This window comes from Pseudophryne corroboree, unplaced genomic scaffold (genome assembly GCF_028390025.1).
Source record: "Pseudophryne corroboree isolate aPseCor3 unplaced genomic scaffold, aPseCor3.hap2 scaffold_367, whole genome shotgun sequence".
NCBI lineage: Eukaryota > Metazoa > Chordata > Amphibia > Anura > Myobatrachidae > Pseudophryne > Pseudophryne corroboree.
In genome coordinates this window covers 176,577-192,220 of record NW_026970019.1, presented here as the reverse complement: position 1 = coordinate 192,220, position 15,644 = coordinate 176,577, and the positions used below count along the sequence as shown (strand labels likewise).

Below are 15,644 nucleotides of genomic sequence, written 5' to 3'. Positions count from 1 at the left end.
TACCTTTAATTTTTGTTAATATTATTTCTATATTTCATTATTTTAACCCCTGGAATAATTACATTGCTGTTTAAACAACAAAAAGAATTGAAGAAAAAATAAATATTAAACAGACAATTTAAGGATTCGAAGATTTAAATATTTAAAGATTTTAAAATTTAAAACAGGGAGGGGGGGGAGGGAGGGGGGCCTTTTGGGAGAAGGAGGGGAAAATAATAAAAATAGAAAAAAAAATATATATATAGAACCAAGAGAAAGTGTAAAAAGAGGATGGAGGAAGAAATCTGATGTTCATCATTACTAGTGGATTTTACTAAGGAACTTTAAAGAAATACACACAACAGGGTTATACAGTTTCATCCTAAGAGGAAAGCTGTTTCCAAAATAGCTACTTCTAATAATTTTGTTTATTTATTAAACATACAATAAATGGATATTCAATAAATAATATATTAGGTAAATCAATAGATAAAATCTTCAGAGACTGCCAATGTTGTTCTGTTCGATGCTCTCATTCAGACCATCAGGTGTAAGGGTACCCAAAGAAAAAATCCAAAATGCCTCCCTTGTCAAGTAAAGGAGATTCAACTGAGGCAGCACAAGGGAACTCTCATCTGGGGACAACAACTGCAGGGAGAACACATATTTTCAGATGAACATGGGAGGGCAGAAGGCTGCCTAATACTGAAGCACCCCCAAACAACAAACCAAATGCAACAACTAGTACAAGCATTCCTGGGGGAAGGCCTGCAGCAGATGGATTTGCATATGGTGATGTCATCCAAGCAGTGGGTCAAAGTTGGCTTCAACCCTCGTCTGCATATGAAAAGAGAAAAGGGGCGTGCAGGGCATGGCGGCCTTTTGCGGCGCTTGGATGACCCCTAGTTCGCATTAAACACCTCCACCCTACTTCGGTGTGGGGCTCATGTTGGCTATGCCCCAGCCCCTGAAGCATTCAAGCTGATTACTTGCAGCAGCTGGGCACTGTAATAGCTCCAGAGCTGCTCTGTAAGGCAACTAAAAGGGTGTGGGCCCTGCAGCACTACCTGTAGTTCGCATTGTGCGTTGGAAGGCACAAAGTAAGCAGACGGGAGAAGTCAAGATAGTGCGCAAGGGCATAGAAGGGAGTGGCTCAAGAAAAGAGAAGTGTAAACAGACAGCAAACTAGGCTGGAGAGAGACATGAGACAAAGAGATCTGAATTATACGAGAGCCAACCAGGGGAAACACAAATTATGCAGTCAAGTTTCCCACATTTGGGGAAATCGCAGGAGCAGCACACCCAGAGTGCAATTGGTGAGCCTTGCCCTGGGAGAAGCACCTTCATGATCATAGTATCTTACCTAGCAGGTAAGAAGGAGTTGGGCTAGAGCTGGGGAGGGTCGCTGCTCGGGCACCCCCCTGTCAAGTGAAGGAGATCCAACTGAGGCAGCACAAGGGAACTCTCGAAAGAAGAACAAGGCTAGAGGAAGATCTGAGACAAAGAAATCTGACTTTTACCAGAGCTGACCAGAGGAAAGCACAAACACAGTCCCCCACTACCACAAATAATGCTGTCAAGTTTACCACATTTGGGGAAATAACAGGGGTCAGCATACCCAGAATGCAATGAATGAACCTCACCCTGGGAGAACAATCTTCATGACCATGGTATCTCCTATGCAAAATAAGTATGATTTGGGATAGGGCTGGGGAGGACCGCTGCTCAGGCACTTCTCTGTCAAGTAAAGGAGATTCAACTGAGGCAGCACAAGGGAACTCTCATCTGGGGACAACAACTGCAGGAGGTACACATATTTTCAGATGAACATGGGAGGGCAGAAGGCTGCCTAATACTGAAGCAACCCCAAACAACAAACCAAATGCAACAACTAGTGCAAGCATTCCTGGGGGAAGGCCTGCAGCAGATGGATTTGCATATGGTGATGTCATCCAAGCAGTGGGTCAAAGTTGGCTTCAACCCTCGTCTGCATATGAAAAGAGAAAATTGGCATGCAGGGCATGGCGGCCTTTTGCGGTGCTTGGATGACCCCTAGTTCGCATTAAACACCTCCACCCTCCTTCGGTGTGGGGCTCATGATGGCTATGCCCCAGCCCCTGAAGCATTCAAGCTGATTTCTTGCAGCAGCTGGGCACTGTAACAGCTCCAGAGCTGCTCTGTAAGGCAAGTAATAGGGTGTGGGCCCTGCAGCACTACCTGTAGTTTGCATTGTGCGTTGGAAGGCACAAAGTAAGCAGACGGGAGGAGAAGTCAGGATAGTGCACAAGGGTATAGAAGGGAGGGGCTCAAGAAAAAAGAAGTGGAAACAGACAGCAAACTAGGCTGGAGAGAGACCTGAGACAAAGAGATCTGAATTATATGAGAGCCGACCAGAGGAAACACAAATTATGCAGTCAAGTTTCCCACATTTGGGGAAATCGCAGGGGCAGCACACCCAGAGTGCAATGGGTGAGCCTTGCCCTGGGAGAAGCAACTTCATGATCATAGTATCTCACCTGGCAGGTAAGTAGGAGTTGGGCTAGAGCTGGGGAGGGTCGCTGCTCGGGCACCCCCCTGTCAAGTGAAGGAGATCCAACTGAGGCAGCACAAGGGAACTCTCGAAAGAAGAACAAGGCTAGAGGAAGATCTGAGACAAAGAAATCTGACTTTTACCAGAGCTGACCAGAGGAAAGCACAAACACAGTCCCCCACTACCACAAATAATGCAGTCGAGTTTCCCACATTTGGGGAAATCACAGGGGTCAGCATACCCAGAATGCAATGAATGAACCTAACCCTGGGAGAACAATCTTCATGACCATGGTATCTCCTATGCAAAATAAGTATGATTTGGGATAGGGCTGGGGAGGGCCGCTGCTCAGGCACATCTCTGTCAAGTAAAGGAGATTCAACTGAGGCAGCACAAGGGAACTCTCATCTGGGGACAACAACTGCAGGGAGAACACATATTTTCAGATGAACATGGGAGGGCAGAAGGCTGCCTAATACTGAAGCACCCCCAAACAACAAACCAAATGCAACAACTAGTGCAAGCATTTCTGGGGGAAGGCCTGCCGCAGATGGATTTGCATATGGTGATGTCATCCAATCAGTGGGTCAAAGTTGACTTCAACCCTTGTCTGCATATCAAAAGAGAAAAGGGGCGTGCAGGGCATGGCGGCCTTTTGCGGCGCTTGGCTGACCCCTAGTTTGCATTAAACACCTCCACCCTCCTTCGGTGTGGGGCTCATGTTGGCTATGCCCCAGCCCCTGAAGCATTTAAGCTGATTTCTTGCAGCAGCTGGGCACTGTAACAGCTCCAGAGCTGCTCTGTAAGGCAAGTAAAAGGGTATGGGACCTGCAGCACTACCTGTAGTTTGCATTGTGCGTTGGAAGGCACAAAGTAAGCAGACGGGAGAAGTCAGGATAGTGCACAAGGGCATAGAAGGGAGCGGCTCAAGAAAAGAGAAGTGGATCAGACAGTTAACTAGGCTGGAGAGAGACCTGAGACAAAGAGATCTGAATTATACGAGAGCCGACCAGGTGAAACACAAATTATGCAGTCAAGTGTCCCACATTTGGGGAAATCGCAGGGACAGCACACCCAGAGTGCAATGGGTGAGCCTTGCCCTGGGAGAAGCAACTAAGTAGGAGTTGGGCTAGAGCTGGGGAGGGTCACTGCTCGAGCAGCCCCCTGTCAAGTGAAGGAGATCCAACTGAGGCAGCACAAGGGAACTCTCGAAAGAAGAACAAGGCTAGAGGAAGATCTGAGACAAAGAAATCTGACTTTTACCAGAGCTGACCAGAGGAAAGCACAAACACAGTCCCCCACTACCACAAATAATGCAGTCGAGTTTCCCACATTTGGGGAAATCACAGGGGTCAGCATACCCAGAATGCAATGAATGCACCTAACCCTGGGAGAACAATCTTCATGACCATGGTATCTCCTATGCAAAATAAGTATGATTTGGGATAGGGCTGGGGAGGGCCGCTGCTCAGGCACATCTCTGTCAAGTAAAGGAGATTCAACTGAGGCAGCACAAGGGAACTCTCATCTGGGGACAACAACTGCAGGGAGAACACATATTTTCAGATGAACATGGGAGGGCAGAAGGCTGCCTAATACTGAAGCACCCCCAAACAACAAACCAAATGCAACAACTAGTGCAAGCATTCCTGGGGGAAGGCCTGCCGCAGATGGATTTGCATATGGTGATGTCATCCAAGCAGTGGGCCAAAGTTGGCTGGAACCCTCATCTGCATATGAAAAGAGAAAAGGGTTATGCAGGGCATGGCGGCCTTTTGCGGCGCTTGGATGACCCCTAGTTCGCATTAAACACCTCCACCCTCCTTCGGTGTGGGGCTCATGTTGGCTATGCCCCAGCCCCTGAAGCATTTAAGCTGATTTCTTGCAGCAGCTGGGCACTGTAACAGCTCCAGAGCTGCTCTGTAAGGCAAGTAAAAGGGTATGGGCCCTGCAGCACTACCTGTAGTTTGCATTGTGCGTTGGAAGGCACAAAGTAAGCAGACGGGAGAAGTCAGGATAGTGCACAAGGGCATAGAAGGGAGCGGCTCAAGAAAAGAGAAGTGGATCAGACAGCAAACTAGGCTGGAGAGAGACCTGAGACAAAGAGATCTGAATTATACGAGAGCCGACCAGGTGAAACACAAATTATGCAGTCAAGTGTCCCACATTTGGGGAAATCGCAGGGACAGCACACCCAGAGTGCAATGGGTGAGCCTTGCCCTGGGAGAAGCAACTAAGTAGGAGTTGGGCTAGAGCTGGGGAGGGTCGCTGCTCGAGCAGCCCCCTGTCAAGTGAAGGAGATCCAACTGAGGCAGCACAAGGGAACTCTCGAAAGAAGAACAAGGCTAGAGGAAGATCTGAGACAAAGAAATCTGACTTTTACCAGAGCTGACCAGAGGAAAGCACAAACACAGTCCCCCACTACCACAAATAATGCAGTCGAGTTTCCCACATTTGGGGAAATCACAGGGGTCAGCATACCCAGAATGCAATGAATGCACCTAACCCTGGGAGAACAATCTTCATGACCATGGTATCTCCTATGCAAAATAAGTATGATTTGGGATAGGGCTGGGGAGGGCCGCTGCTCAGGCACATCTCTGTCAAGTAAAGGAGATTCAACTGAGGCAGCACAAGGGAACTCTCATCTGGGGACAACAACTGCAGGGAGAACACATATTTTCAGATGAACATGGGAGGGCAGAAGGCTGCCTAATACTGAAGCACCCCCAAACAACAAACCAAATGCAACAACTAGTGCAAGCATTCCTGGGGGAAGGCCTGCCGCAGATGGATTTGCATATGGTGATGTCATCCAAGCAGTGGGCCAAAGTTGGCTGGAACCCTCATCTGCATATGAAAAGAGAAAAGGGTTATGCAGGGCATGGCGGCCTTTTGCGGCGCTTGGATGACCCCTAGTTCGCATTAAACACCTCCACCCTCCTTCGGTGTGGGGCTCATGTTGGCTATGCCCCAGCCCCTGAAGCATTCAAGCTGATTTCTTGCAGCAGCTGGGCACTGTAACAGCTCCAGAGCTGCTCTGTAAGGCAAGTAAAAAGGTGTGGGCCCTGCAGCACTACCTGTAGTTCGCATTGTGCGTTGGAAGGCACAAAGTAAGCAGACGGGAGAAGTTAGGATAGTGCGCAAGGGCATAGAAGGGAGCGGCTCAAGAAAAGAGAAGTGGAAACAGACAGCAAACTAGGCTGGAGAGAGACCTGAGACAAAGAGATCTGAATTATACGAGAGCCGACCAGGGGAAACACAAATTATGCAGTCAAGTGTCCCACATTTGGGGAAATCGCAGGAGCAGCACACACAGAGTGCAATGGGTGAGCCTTGCCCTTGGAGAAGCACCTTCATAATCATAGTATCTCACCTGGCAGGTAAGTAGGAGTTGGGCTAGAGCTGGGGAGGGTCGCTGCTCGGGTACCCCCCTGTCAAATGAAGGAGATCCAACTGAGGCAGCACAAGGGAACTCTCGAAAAAAGAACAAGGCTAGAGGAAGATCTGAGACAAAGAAATCTGACTTTTACCAGAGCTGACCAGAGGAAAGCACAAACACAGTCCCCCACTACCACAAATAATGCAGTCGAGTTTCCCACATTTGGGGAAATCACAGGGGTCAGCATACCCAGAATGCAATGAATGAACCTCACCCTGGGAGAACAATCTTCATGACCATGGTATCTCCTATGCAAAATAAGTATGATTTGGGATATGGCTGGGGAGGGCCGCTGCTCAGGCACATCTCTGTCAAGTAAAGGAGATTCAACTGAGGCAGCACAAGGGAACTCTCATCTGGGGACAACAACTGCAGGGAGAACACATTTTCAGATGAACATGGGAGGGCAGAAGGCTGCCTAATACTGAAGCACCCCCAAACAAAAAACCAAATGCAACAACTAGTACAAGCATTCCTGGGGGAAGGTCTGCAGAAGACGGATTTGCATACGGTGATGTCATCCAAGCAGTGGGCCAAAGTTGGCTGGAACCCTCATCTGCATATGAAAAGAGAAAAGGGGTATGCAGGGCATGGCGGCCTTTTGCGGCGCTTGGATGACCCTTAGTTCGCATTAAACACCCCCACCCTCCTTCGGTGTGGGGCTCATGTTGGCCATGCCCCAGCCCCTGAAGCATTCAAGCAGATTTCTTGCAGCAGCTTGGCACTGTAACAGCTCCAGAGCTGCTCTGTAAGGCAAGTAAAAGGGTGTGGGCCCTGCAGCACTACCTGTAGTTTGCATTGTGCATTGTAAGGTACAAAGTAAGCGGATGGGAGGAGAAGTCAGGATAGTGCACAAGGGTATAGAAGGGAGGGGCTCAAGAAAAAAGAAGTGGAAACAGACAGCAAACTAGGCTGGAGAGAGACCTGAGACAAAGAGATCTGAATTATATGAGAACCGACCAGGGGAAACACAAATTATGCAGTCAAGTTTCCCACATTTGGGGAAATCGCAGGGGCAGCACACCCAGAGTGCAATGGGTGAGCCTTGCCCTGGGAGAAGCAACTTCATGATCATAGTATCTCACCTGGCAGGTAAGTAGGAGTTGGGCTAGAGCTGGGGAGGGTCGCTGCTCGGGCACCCCCCTGTCAAGTGAAGGAGATCCAACTGAGGCAGCACAAGGGAACTCTCGAAAGAAGAACAAGGCTAGAGGAAGATCTGAGACAAAGAAATCTGACTTTTACCAGAGCTGACCAGAGGAAAGCACAAACACAGTCCCCCACTACCACAAATAATGCAGTCGAGTTTCCCACATTTGGGGAAATCACAGGGGTCAGCATACCCAGAATGCAATGAATGAACCTAACCCTGGGAGATCAATCTTCATGACCATGGTATCTCCTATGCAAAATAAGTATGATTTGGGATAGGGCTGGGGAGGGCCGCTGCTCAGGCACATCTCTGTCAAGTAAAGGAGATTCAACTGAGGCAGCACAAGGGAACTCTCATCTGGGGACAACAACTGCAGGGAGAACACATATTTTCAGATGAACATGGGAGGGCAGAAGGCTGCCTAATACTGAAGCACCCCCAAACAACAAACCAAATGCAACAACTAGTGCAAGCATTTCTGGGGGAAGGCCTGCCGCAGATGGATTTGCATATGGTGATGTCATCCAAGCAGTGGGTCAAAGTTGACTTCAACCCTTGTCTGCATATCAAAAGAGAAAAGGGGCGTGCAGGGCATGGCGGCCTTTTGCGGCGCTTGGCTGACCCCTAGTTTGCATTAAACACCTCCACCCTCCTTCGGTGTGGGGCTCATGTTGGCTATGCCCCAGCCCCTGAAGCATTTAAGCTGATTTCTTGCAGCAGCTGGGCACTGTAACAGCTCCAGAGCTGCTCTGTAAGGCAAGTAAAAGGGTATGGGCCCTGCAGCACTACCTGTAGTTTGCATTGTGCATTGGAAGGCACAAAGTAAGCAGACGGGAGAAGTCAGGATAGTGCACAAGGGCATAGAAGGGAGCGGCTCAAGAAAAAAGAAGTGGAAACAGACAGCAAACTAGGCTGGAGAGAGACCTGAGACAAAGAGATCTGAATTATACGAGAGCCGACCAGGTGAAACACAAATTATGCAGTCAAGTGTCCCACATTTGGGGAAATCGCAGGGGCAGCACACCCAGAGTGCAATGGGTGAGCCTTGCCATGGGAGAAGCAACTTCATGATCATAGTATCTCACCTGGCAGGTAAGTAGGAGTTGGGCTAGAGCTGGGGAGGAGTCGCTGCTCGAGCAGCCCCCTGTCAAGTGAAGGAGATCCAACTGAGGCAGCACAAGGGAACTCTCGAAAGAAGAACAAGGCTAGAGGAAGATCTGAGACAAAGAAATCTGACTTTTACCAGAGCTGACCAGAGGAAAGCACAAACACAGTCCCCCACTACCACAAATAATGCAGTCGAGTTTCCCACATTTGGGGAAATCACAGGGGTCAGCATACCCAGAATGCAATGAATGCACCTAACCCTGGGAGAACAATCTTCATGACCATGGTATCTCCTATGCAAAATAAGTATGATTTGGGATAGGGCTGGGGAGGGCCGCTGCTCAGGCACATCTCTGTCAAGTAAAGGAGATTCAACTGAGGCAGCACAAGGGAACTCTCATCTGGGGACAACAACTGCAGGGAGAACACATATTTTCAGATGAACATGGGAGGGCAGAAGGCTGCCTAATACTGAAGCACCCCCAAACAACAAACCAAATGCAACAACTAGTGCAAGCATTCCTGGGGGAAGGCCTGCCGCAGATGGATTTGCATATGGTGATGTCATCCAAGCAGTGGGCCAAAGTTGGCTGGAACCCTCATCTGCATATGAAAAGAGGAAAGGGTTTTGCAGGGCATGGCGGCCTTTTGCGGCGCTTGGATGACCCCTAGTTCGCATTAAACACCTCCACCCTCCTTCGGTGTGGGGCTCATGTTGGCTATGCCCCAGCCCCTGAAGCATTCAAGCTGATTTCTTGCAGCAGCTGGGCACTGTAACAGCTCCAGAGCTGCTCTGTAAGGCAAGTAAAAAGGTGTGGGCCCTGCAGCACTACCTGTAGTTCGCATTGTGCGTTGGAAGGCACAAAGTAAGCAGACGGGAGAAGTTAGGATAGTGCGAAAGGGCATAGAAGGGAGCTGCTCAAGAAAAGAGAAGTGGAAACAGACAGCAAACTAGGCTGGAGAGAGACCTGAGACAAAGAGATCTGAATTATACGAGAGCCGACCAGGGGAAACACAAATTATGCCGTCAAGTGTCCCACATTTGGGGAAATCGCAGGAGCAGCACACCCAGAGTGCAATGGGTGAGCCTTTCCCTGGGAGAAGCACCTTCATAATCATAGTATCTCACCTGGCAGGTAAGTAGGAGTTGGGCTAGAGCTGGGGAGGGTCGCTGCTCGGGTACCCCCCTGTCAAATGAAGGAGATCCAACTGAGGCAGCACAAGGGAACTCTCGAAAAAAGAACAAGGCTAGAGGAAGATCTGAGACAAAGAAATCTGACTTTTACCAGAGCTGACCAGAGGAAAGCACAAACACAGTCCCCCACTACCACAAATAATGCAGTCGAGTTTCCCACATTTGGGGAAATCACAGGGGTCAGCATACCCAGAATGCAATGAATGAACCTCACCCTGGGAGAACAATCTTCATGACCATGGTATCTCCTATGCAAAATAAGTATGATTTGGGATAGGGCTGGGGAGGGCCGCTGCTCAGGCACATCTCTGTCAAGTAAAGGAGATTCAACTGAGGCAGCACAAGGGAACTCTCATCTGGGGACAACAACTGCAGGGAGAACACATATTTTCAGATGAATATGGGAGGGCAGAAGGCTGCCTAATACTGAAGCACCCCCAAACAACAAACCAAATGCAACAACTAGTACAAGCATTCCTGGGGGAAGGTCTGCAGAAGACGGATTTGCATACGGTGATGTCATCCAAGCAGTGGGCCAAAGTTGGCTGGAACCCTCATCTGCATATGAAAAGAGAAAAGGGGTATGCAGGGCATGGCGGCCTTTTGCGGCGCTTGGATGACCCTTAGTTCGCATTAAACACCCCCACCCTCCTTCGGTGTGGGGCTCATGTTGGCCATGCCCCAGCCCCTGAAGCATTCAAGCTGATTTCTTGCAGCAGCTTGGCACTGTAACAGCTCCAGAGCTGCTCTGTAAGGCAAGTAAAAGGGTGTGGGCCCTGCAGCACTACCTGTAGTTTGCATTGTGCATTGTAAGGTACAAAGTAAGCGGATGGGAGGAGAAGTCAGGATAGTGCACAAGGGTATAGAAGGGAGGGGCTCAAGAAAAAAGAAGTGGAAACAGACAGCAAACTAGGCTGGAGAGAGACCTGAGACAAAGAGATCTGAATTATATGAGAACCGACCAGGGGAAACACAAATTATGCAGTCAAGTTTCCCACATTTGGGGAAATCGCAGGGGCAGCACACCCAGAGTGCAATGGGTGAGCCTTGCCCTGGGAGAAGCAACTTCATGATCATAGTATCTCACCTGGCAGGTAAGTAGGAGTTGGGCTAGAGCTGGGGAGGGTCGCTGCTCGGGCACCCCCCTGTCAAGAGAAGGAGATCCAACTGAGGCAGCACAAGGGAACTCTCGAAAGAAGAACAAGGCTAGAGGAAGATCTGAAACAAAGAAATCTGACTTTTACCAGAGCTGACCAGAGGAAAGCACAAACACAGGCCCCCACTACCACAAATAATGCAGTCAAGTTTCCCACATTTGGGGAAATCACAGGGGTCAGCATACCCAGAATGCAATGAATGAACCTAACCCTGGGAGAACAATCTTCATGACCATGGTATCTCCTATGCAAAATAAGTATGATTTGGGATAGGGCTGGGGAGGGCCGCTGCTCAGGCACATCTCTGTCAAGTAAAGGAGATTCAACTGAGGCAGCACAAGGGAACTCTCACCTGGGGACAACAACTGCAGGGAAAACACATATTTTCAGATGAACATGGGAGGGCAGAAGGCTGCCTAATACTGAAGCACCCCCAAACAACAAACCAAATGCAACAACTAGTGCAAGCATTCCTGGGGAAGGCCTGCCGCAGATGGATTTGCATATGGTGATGTCATCCAAGCAGTTGGTCAAAGTTGGCTTCAACCCTCGTCTGCATATGAAAAGAGAAAAGGGGCGTGCATGGCATGGCGGCCTTTTGCGGAGCTTGGCTGACCCCTAGTTTGCATTGAACACCTCCACCCTCCTTCGGTGTGGGGCTCATGTTGGCAATGCCCCAGCCCCTGAAGCATTCAAGCTGATTTCTTGCTGCAGCTCGGCACTGTAACAGCTCCAGAGCTGCTCTGTAAGGCAAGTAAAAGGGTGTGGGTCCTGCAGCACTACCTGTAGTTTGCATTGTGCATTGGAAGGCACAAAGTAAGCAGACGGGAGGAGAAGTCAGGATAGTGTACAAGGGTATAAAAGGGAGGGGCTCAAGAAAAAAGAAGTGGAAACAGACAGCAAACTAGGCTGGAGAGAGACCTGAGACAAAGAGATCTGAATTATACGAGAGCCGACCAGGTGAAACACAAATTATGCAGTCAAGTGTCCCACATTTGGGGAAATCGCAGGGGCAGCACACCCAGAGTGCAATGGGTGAGCCTTGCCCTGGGAGAAGCAACTTCATGATCATAGTATCTCACCTGGCAGGTAAGTAGGAGTTGGGCTAGAGCTGGGGAGGGTCGCTGCTCGAGCAGCCTCCTGTCAAGTGAAGGAGATCCAACTGAGGCAGCACAAGGGAACTCTCGAAAGAAGAACAGGGCTAGAGGAAGATCTGAGACAAAGAAATCTGACTTTTACCAGAGCTGACCAGAGGAAAGCACAAACACAGTCCCCCACTACCACAAATAATGCAGTTGAGTTTCCCACATTTGGGGAAATCACAGGGGTCAGCATACCCAGAATGCAATGAATGAACCTAACCCTGGGAGAACAATCTTCATGACCATGGTATCTCCTATGCAAAATAAGTATGATTTGGGATAGGGCTGGGGAGGGCCGCTGCTCAGGCACATCTCTGTCAAGTAAAGGAGATTCAACTGAGGCAGCACAAGGGAACTCTCATCTGGGGACAACAACTGCAGGGAGAACACATATTTTCAGATGAACATGGGAAGGCAGAAGGCTGCCTAATACTGAAGCACCCCCAAACAACAAACCAAATGCAACAACTAGTGCAAGCATTCCTGGGGGATGGCCTGCCGCAGATGGATTTGCATATGGTGATGTCATCCAAGCAGTGGGTCAAAGTTGGCTTCAACCCTCGTCTGCATATGAAAAGAGAAAAGGGTTATGCAGGGCATGGCGGCCTTTTGCGGCGCTTGGCTGACCCCTAGTTTGCATTAAACACCTCCACCCTCCTTTGGTGTGGGGCTCATGTTGGCTATGCCCCAGCCCCTGAAGCATTCAAGCTGATTTCTTGCAGCAGCTGGGCACTGTAACAGCTCCAGAGCTGCTCTGTAAGGCAAGTAAAAGGGTGTGGGCCCTGCAGCACTACCTGTAGTTTGCATTGTGCGTTGGAAGGCACAAAGTAAGCAGACGGGAGAAGTCAGGATAGTGCGCAAGGGCATAGAAGGGAGCGGCTCAAGAAAAGAGAAGTGGAAACGGACAGCAAACTAGGCTGGAGAGAGACCTGAGACAAAGAGATCTGAATTATACGAGAGCCGACCAGGGGAAACACAAATTATGCAGTCAAGTTTCCCACATTTGGGGAAATCGCAGGAGCAGCACACCCAGAGTGCAATGGGTGAGCCTTGCCCTGGGAGAAGCACCTTCATGATCATAGTATCTCACCTGGCAGGTAAGTAGGAGTTGGGCTAGAGCTGGGGAGGGTCGCTGCTCGGGCACCCCCCTGTCAAGTGAAGGAGATCCAACTGAGGCAGCACAAGGGAACTCTCGAAAGAAAAACAAGGCTAGAGGAAGATCTGAGACAAAGAAATCTGACTTTTACCAGAGCTGACCAGAGGAAAGCACAAACACAGTCCCCCACTACCACAAATAATGCTGTCGAGTTTCCCACATTTGGGGAAATCACAGAGGTCAGCATACCCAGAATGCAATGAATGAACCTCACCCTGGGAGAACAATCTTCATGACCATGGTATCTCCTATGCAAAATAAGTATGATTTGGGATAGGGCTGGGGAGGGCCGCTGCTCAGGCACATCTCTGTCAAGTAAAGGAGATTCAACTGAGGCAGCACAAGGGAACTCTCATCTGGGGACAACAACTGCAGGGAGAACACATATTTTCAGATGAACATGGGAGGGCAGAAGGCTGCCTAATACTGAAGCACCCCCAAACAACAAACCAAATGCAACAACTAGTGCAAGCATTCCTGGGGGAAGGCCTGCAGCAGATGGGTTTGCATATGGTGATGTCATCCAAGCAGTGGGTCAAAGTTGGCTTCAACCCTCATCTGCATATGAAAAGAGAAAAGGGGCGTGCAGGGCATGGCGGCCTTTTGCGGCGCTTGGCTGACCCCTAGTTTGCATTAAACACCTCCACCCTCCTTCGGTGTGGGGCTCATATTGGCTATGCCCCAGCCCCTGAAGCATTCAAGCTGATTTCTTGCAGTAGCTGGGCACTGTAACAGCTCCAGAGCTGCTCTGTACGGCAAGTAAAAGGGTGTGGGCCCTGCAGCACTACCTGTAGTTTGCATTGTGCATTGGAAGGCACAAAGTAAGCAGACGGGAGAAGTCAGGATCGTGCGCAAGGGCATAGAAGGGAACGGCTCAAGAAAAGAGAAGTGGAAACAGACAGCAAACTAGGCTGGAGAGAGACCTGAGACAAAGAGATCTGAATTATACGAGATCCGACCACGGGAAACACAAATTATGCAGTCAAGTTTCCCACATTTGGGGAAATCGCAGGAGCAGCACACCCAGAGTGCAATGGGTGAGCCTTGCCCTGGGAGAAGCACCTTCATGATCATAGTATCTCACCTGGCAGGTAAGTAGGAGTTGGGCTAGCGCTGGGGAGGGTCGCTGCTCGGGCACCCCCCTGTCAAGTGAAGGAGATCCAACTGAGGCAGCACAAGGGAACTCTCGAAAGAAAAACAAGGCTAGAGGAAGATCTGAGACAAAGAAATCTGACTTTTACCAGAGCTGACCAGAGGAAAGCACAAACACAGTCCCCCACTACCACAAATAATGCAGTCGAGTTTCCCCCATTTGGGGAAATCACAGGAGTCAGCATACCCAGAATGCAATGAATGAACCTCACCCTGGGAGAACAATCTTCATGACCATGGTATCTCCTATGCAAAATAAGTATGATTTGGGATAGGGCTGGGGAGGGCCGCTGCTCAGGCACATCTCTGTCAAGTAAAGGAGATTCAACTGAGGCAGCACAAGGGAACTCTCATCTGGGGACAACAACTGCAGGGAGAACACATCTTTTTTAGATGAACATGGGAGGGCAGAAGGCTGCCTAATACTGAAGCACCCCCAAACTAAAATTCTAGTTTCTCTAATGTCCTAGAGTATGCTGGGGACTCCGTAAGGACCATGGGGATAGACGGGCTCCGCAGGAGACATGGGCACTTTAAGAAAGACTTTAGTTCTGGGTGTGCACTGGCTCCTCCCTCTATGCCCCTCCTCCATACCTCAGTTTGATACTGTGCCCATTTGAAACTGGGTGCTTTTCAGGAGCTCTCCTGAGCTTTCTGACAGAAAGTATTTTGTTAGGTTTTTAATTTTCAGGGAGCACTGCTGGCAACAAACTCCCTGCATCGAGGGACTGAGGGGAGAGAAGCAGCCCTACTCTCTGAGTTGCAAGGTCCTGCTTCTTAGGCTACTGGACACAATTAGCTCCAGAGGGATTGGTACGCAGGATCTCACACTCGCCGTCCGTCCCAGAGCCGCGCCGCCGTCCCCCTTGCAGATTCAGAAGATAGAAGCCGGGTGAGTATGAGAAGAAAAGAAGACTTCAGAGGCGGCAGAAGAGTTCATGATCTTCACTGAGGTAACGCACAGCACTGCAGCTGTGCACCATTGCTCCCATACACCTCACATACTCCGGTCACTGTAAGGGTGCAGGGCGCAGGGGGGGCGCCCTGGGCAGCAATATAAACCTCTTTTTGGCAAAAATATAACATATATACAGCTGGGCACTGTATATGTATGAGCCCCTGCCAATTTTACAGTTTAAGCGGGACAGAAGCCCGCCGCCGAGGGGGCGGGGCTTCTCCCTCAGCACTCACCAGCGCCATTTTTTCTCCACAGCACCGCAGAGAGGAAGCTGCCCGGACTCTCCCCTGCTTATACCATGGTAGACAAGAGGGTTGAAAAGAGAGGGGGGGCACATAATTCGGCGCAAATGACATACAGCAGCGCTACTGGACAAACATTAAGTTACTGTGTTATTCCTGGGTTATATAGCGCTGGGGTGTGTGCTGGCATGCTCTCTCTCTCTGTCTCTCCAATGGGCCTTGTGGGGAAACTGTCTTCAGAAAAGCATTCCCTGTGTGTGTGTGGTGTGTCGGTACACGTATGTCGACATGTCTGAGGAAGATGGCTATATTAGAGAGGAGCGGGAGCAAATGAATGTGGTGTCTCCGCCGACACCTGATTGGATGGATATGTGGAATGTTTTAAATGCTAGTGTAAACTCATTGCACAAAAGATTAGACAAGGCTGAAGCTTT

At 49.6% G+C, this 15,644-nt stretch overlaps 21 non-coding genes and 1 pseudogene across 21 annotated transcripts; all 22 read right to left on the bottom strand.

The window, feature by feature from the left end:
• Positions 1 to 1,194: 1,194 nt before the first annotated feature.
• Positions 1,195 to 1,357, bottom strand: LOC135021105 (U1 spliceosomal RNA). Its single transcript, XR_010218420.1, has one exon. It is a non-coding gene; the product is annotated as a U1 spliceosomal RNA (small nuclear RNA).
• Positions 1,358 to 1,509: 152 nt separating this feature from the next.
• On the bottom strand, positions 1,510 to 1,673 carry LOC135021152 (U1 spliceosomal RNA). The gene has a single exon (XR_010218465.1). It is a non-coding gene; the product is annotated as a U1 spliceosomal RNA (small nuclear RNA).
• A 674-nt stretch (positions 1,674 to 2,347) lies between these two features.
• LOC135021067 (U1 spliceosomal RNA) lies at positions 2,348 to 2,510 on the bottom strand. The gene has a single exon (XR_010218384.1). It is a non-coding gene; the product is annotated as a U1 spliceosomal RNA (small nuclear RNA).
• Positions 2,511 to 2,662: 152 nt separating this feature from the next.
• Positions 2,663 to 2,826, bottom strand: LOC135021113 (U1 spliceosomal RNA). Its single transcript, XR_010218428.1, has one exon. It is a non-coding gene; the product is annotated as a U1 spliceosomal RNA (small nuclear RNA).
• A 956-nt stretch (positions 2,827 to 3,782) lies between these two features.
• LOC135021125 (U1 spliceosomal RNA) lies at positions 3,783 to 3,946 on the bottom strand. The gene has a single exon (XR_010218440.1). It is a non-coding gene; the product is annotated as a U1 spliceosomal RNA (small nuclear RNA).
• A 956-nt stretch (positions 3,947 to 4,902) lies between these two features.
• On the bottom strand, positions 4,903 to 5,066 carry LOC135021124 (U1 spliceosomal RNA). The gene has a single exon (XR_010218439.1). It is a non-coding gene; the product is annotated as a U1 spliceosomal RNA (small nuclear RNA).
• Positions 5,067 to 5,737: 671 nt separating this feature from the next.
• On the bottom strand, positions 5,738 to 5,900 carry LOC135021096 (U1 spliceosomal RNA). Its single transcript, XR_010218411.1, has one exon. It is a non-coding gene; the product is annotated as a U1 spliceosomal RNA (small nuclear RNA).
• Positions 5,901 to 6,052: 152 nt separating this feature from the next.
• LOC135021044 (U1 spliceosomal RNA) lies at positions 6,053 to 6,216 on the bottom strand. Its single transcript, XR_010218364.1, has one exon. It is a non-coding gene; the product is annotated as a U1 spliceosomal RNA (small nuclear RNA).
• A 672-nt stretch (positions 6,217 to 6,888) lies between these two features.
• On the bottom strand, positions 6,889 to 7,051 carry LOC135021061 (U1 spliceosomal RNA). The gene has a single exon (XR_010218378.1). It is a non-coding gene; the product is annotated as a U1 spliceosomal RNA (small nuclear RNA).
• A 152-nt stretch (positions 7,052 to 7,203) lies between these two features.
• On the bottom strand, positions 7,204 to 7,367 carry LOC135021133 (U1 spliceosomal RNA). Its single transcript, XR_010218448.1, has one exon. It is a non-coding gene; the product is annotated as a U1 spliceosomal RNA (small nuclear RNA).
• Positions 7,368 to 8,038: 671 nt separating this feature from the next.
• On the bottom strand, positions 8,039 to 8,201 carry LOC135021084 (U1 spliceosomal RNA). The gene has a single exon (XR_010218401.1). It is a non-coding gene; the product is annotated as a U1 spliceosomal RNA (small nuclear RNA).
• Positions 8,202 to 8,354: 153 nt separating this feature from the next.
• Positions 8,355 to 8,518, bottom strand: LOC135021123 (U1 spliceosomal RNA). The gene has a single exon (XR_010218438.1). It is a non-coding gene; the product is annotated as a U1 spliceosomal RNA (small nuclear RNA).
• Positions 8,519 to 9,189: 671 nt separating this feature from the next.
• Positions 9,190 to 9,352, bottom strand: LOC135021085 (U1 spliceosomal RNA). The gene has a single exon (XR_010218402.1). It is a non-coding gene; the product is annotated as a U1 spliceosomal RNA (small nuclear RNA).
• A 152-nt stretch (positions 9,353 to 9,504) lies between these two features.
• Positions 9,505 to 9,668, bottom strand: LOC135021147 (U1 spliceosomal RNA). Its single transcript, XR_010218461.1, has one exon. It is a non-coding gene; the product is annotated as a U1 spliceosomal RNA (small nuclear RNA).
• Positions 9,669 to 10,342: 674 nt separating this feature from the next.
• On the bottom strand, positions 10,343 to 10,505 carry LOC135021060 (U1 spliceosomal RNA). The gene has a single exon (XR_010218377.1). It is a non-coding gene; the product is annotated as a U1 spliceosomal RNA (small nuclear RNA).
• A 152-nt stretch (positions 10,506 to 10,657) lies between these two features.
• LOC135021142 (U1 spliceosomal RNA) lies at positions 10,658 to 10,821 on the bottom strand. Its single transcript, XR_010218457.1, has one exon. It is a non-coding gene; the product is annotated as a U1 spliceosomal RNA (small nuclear RNA).
• A 673-nt stretch (positions 10,822 to 11,494) lies between these two features.
• LOC135021075 (U1 spliceosomal RNA) lies at positions 11,495 to 11,657 on the bottom strand. The gene has a single exon (XR_010218392.1). It is a non-coding gene; the product is annotated as a U1 spliceosomal RNA (small nuclear RNA).
• Positions 11,658 to 11,809: 152 nt separating this feature from the next.
• Positions 11,810 to 11,973, bottom strand: LOC135021110 (U1 spliceosomal RNA). Its single transcript, XR_010218425.1, has one exon. It is a non-coding gene; the product is annotated as a U1 spliceosomal RNA (small nuclear RNA).
• A 671-nt stretch (positions 11,974 to 12,644) lies between these two features.
• Positions 12,645 to 12,807, bottom strand: LOC135021058 (U1 spliceosomal RNA). The gene has a single exon (XR_010218375.1). It is a non-coding gene; the product is annotated as a U1 spliceosomal RNA (small nuclear RNA).
• Positions 12,808 to 12,959: 152 nt separating this feature from the next.
• Positions 12,960 to 13,123, bottom strand: LOC135021138 (U1 spliceosomal RNA). The gene has a single exon (XR_010218452.1). It is a non-coding gene; the product is annotated as a U1 spliceosomal RNA (small nuclear RNA).
• Positions 13,124 to 13,805: 682 nt separating this feature from the next.
• Positions 13,806 to 13,957, bottom strand: LOC135021054 (U1 spliceosomal RNA; annotated as a pseudogene).
• A 152-nt stretch (positions 13,958 to 14,109) lies between these two features.
• Positions 14,110 to 14,273, bottom strand: LOC135021129 (U1 spliceosomal RNA). The gene has a single exon (XR_010218444.1). It is a non-coding gene; the product is annotated as a U1 spliceosomal RNA (small nuclear RNA).
• Positions 14,274 to 15,644: the final 1,371 nt, after the last annotated feature.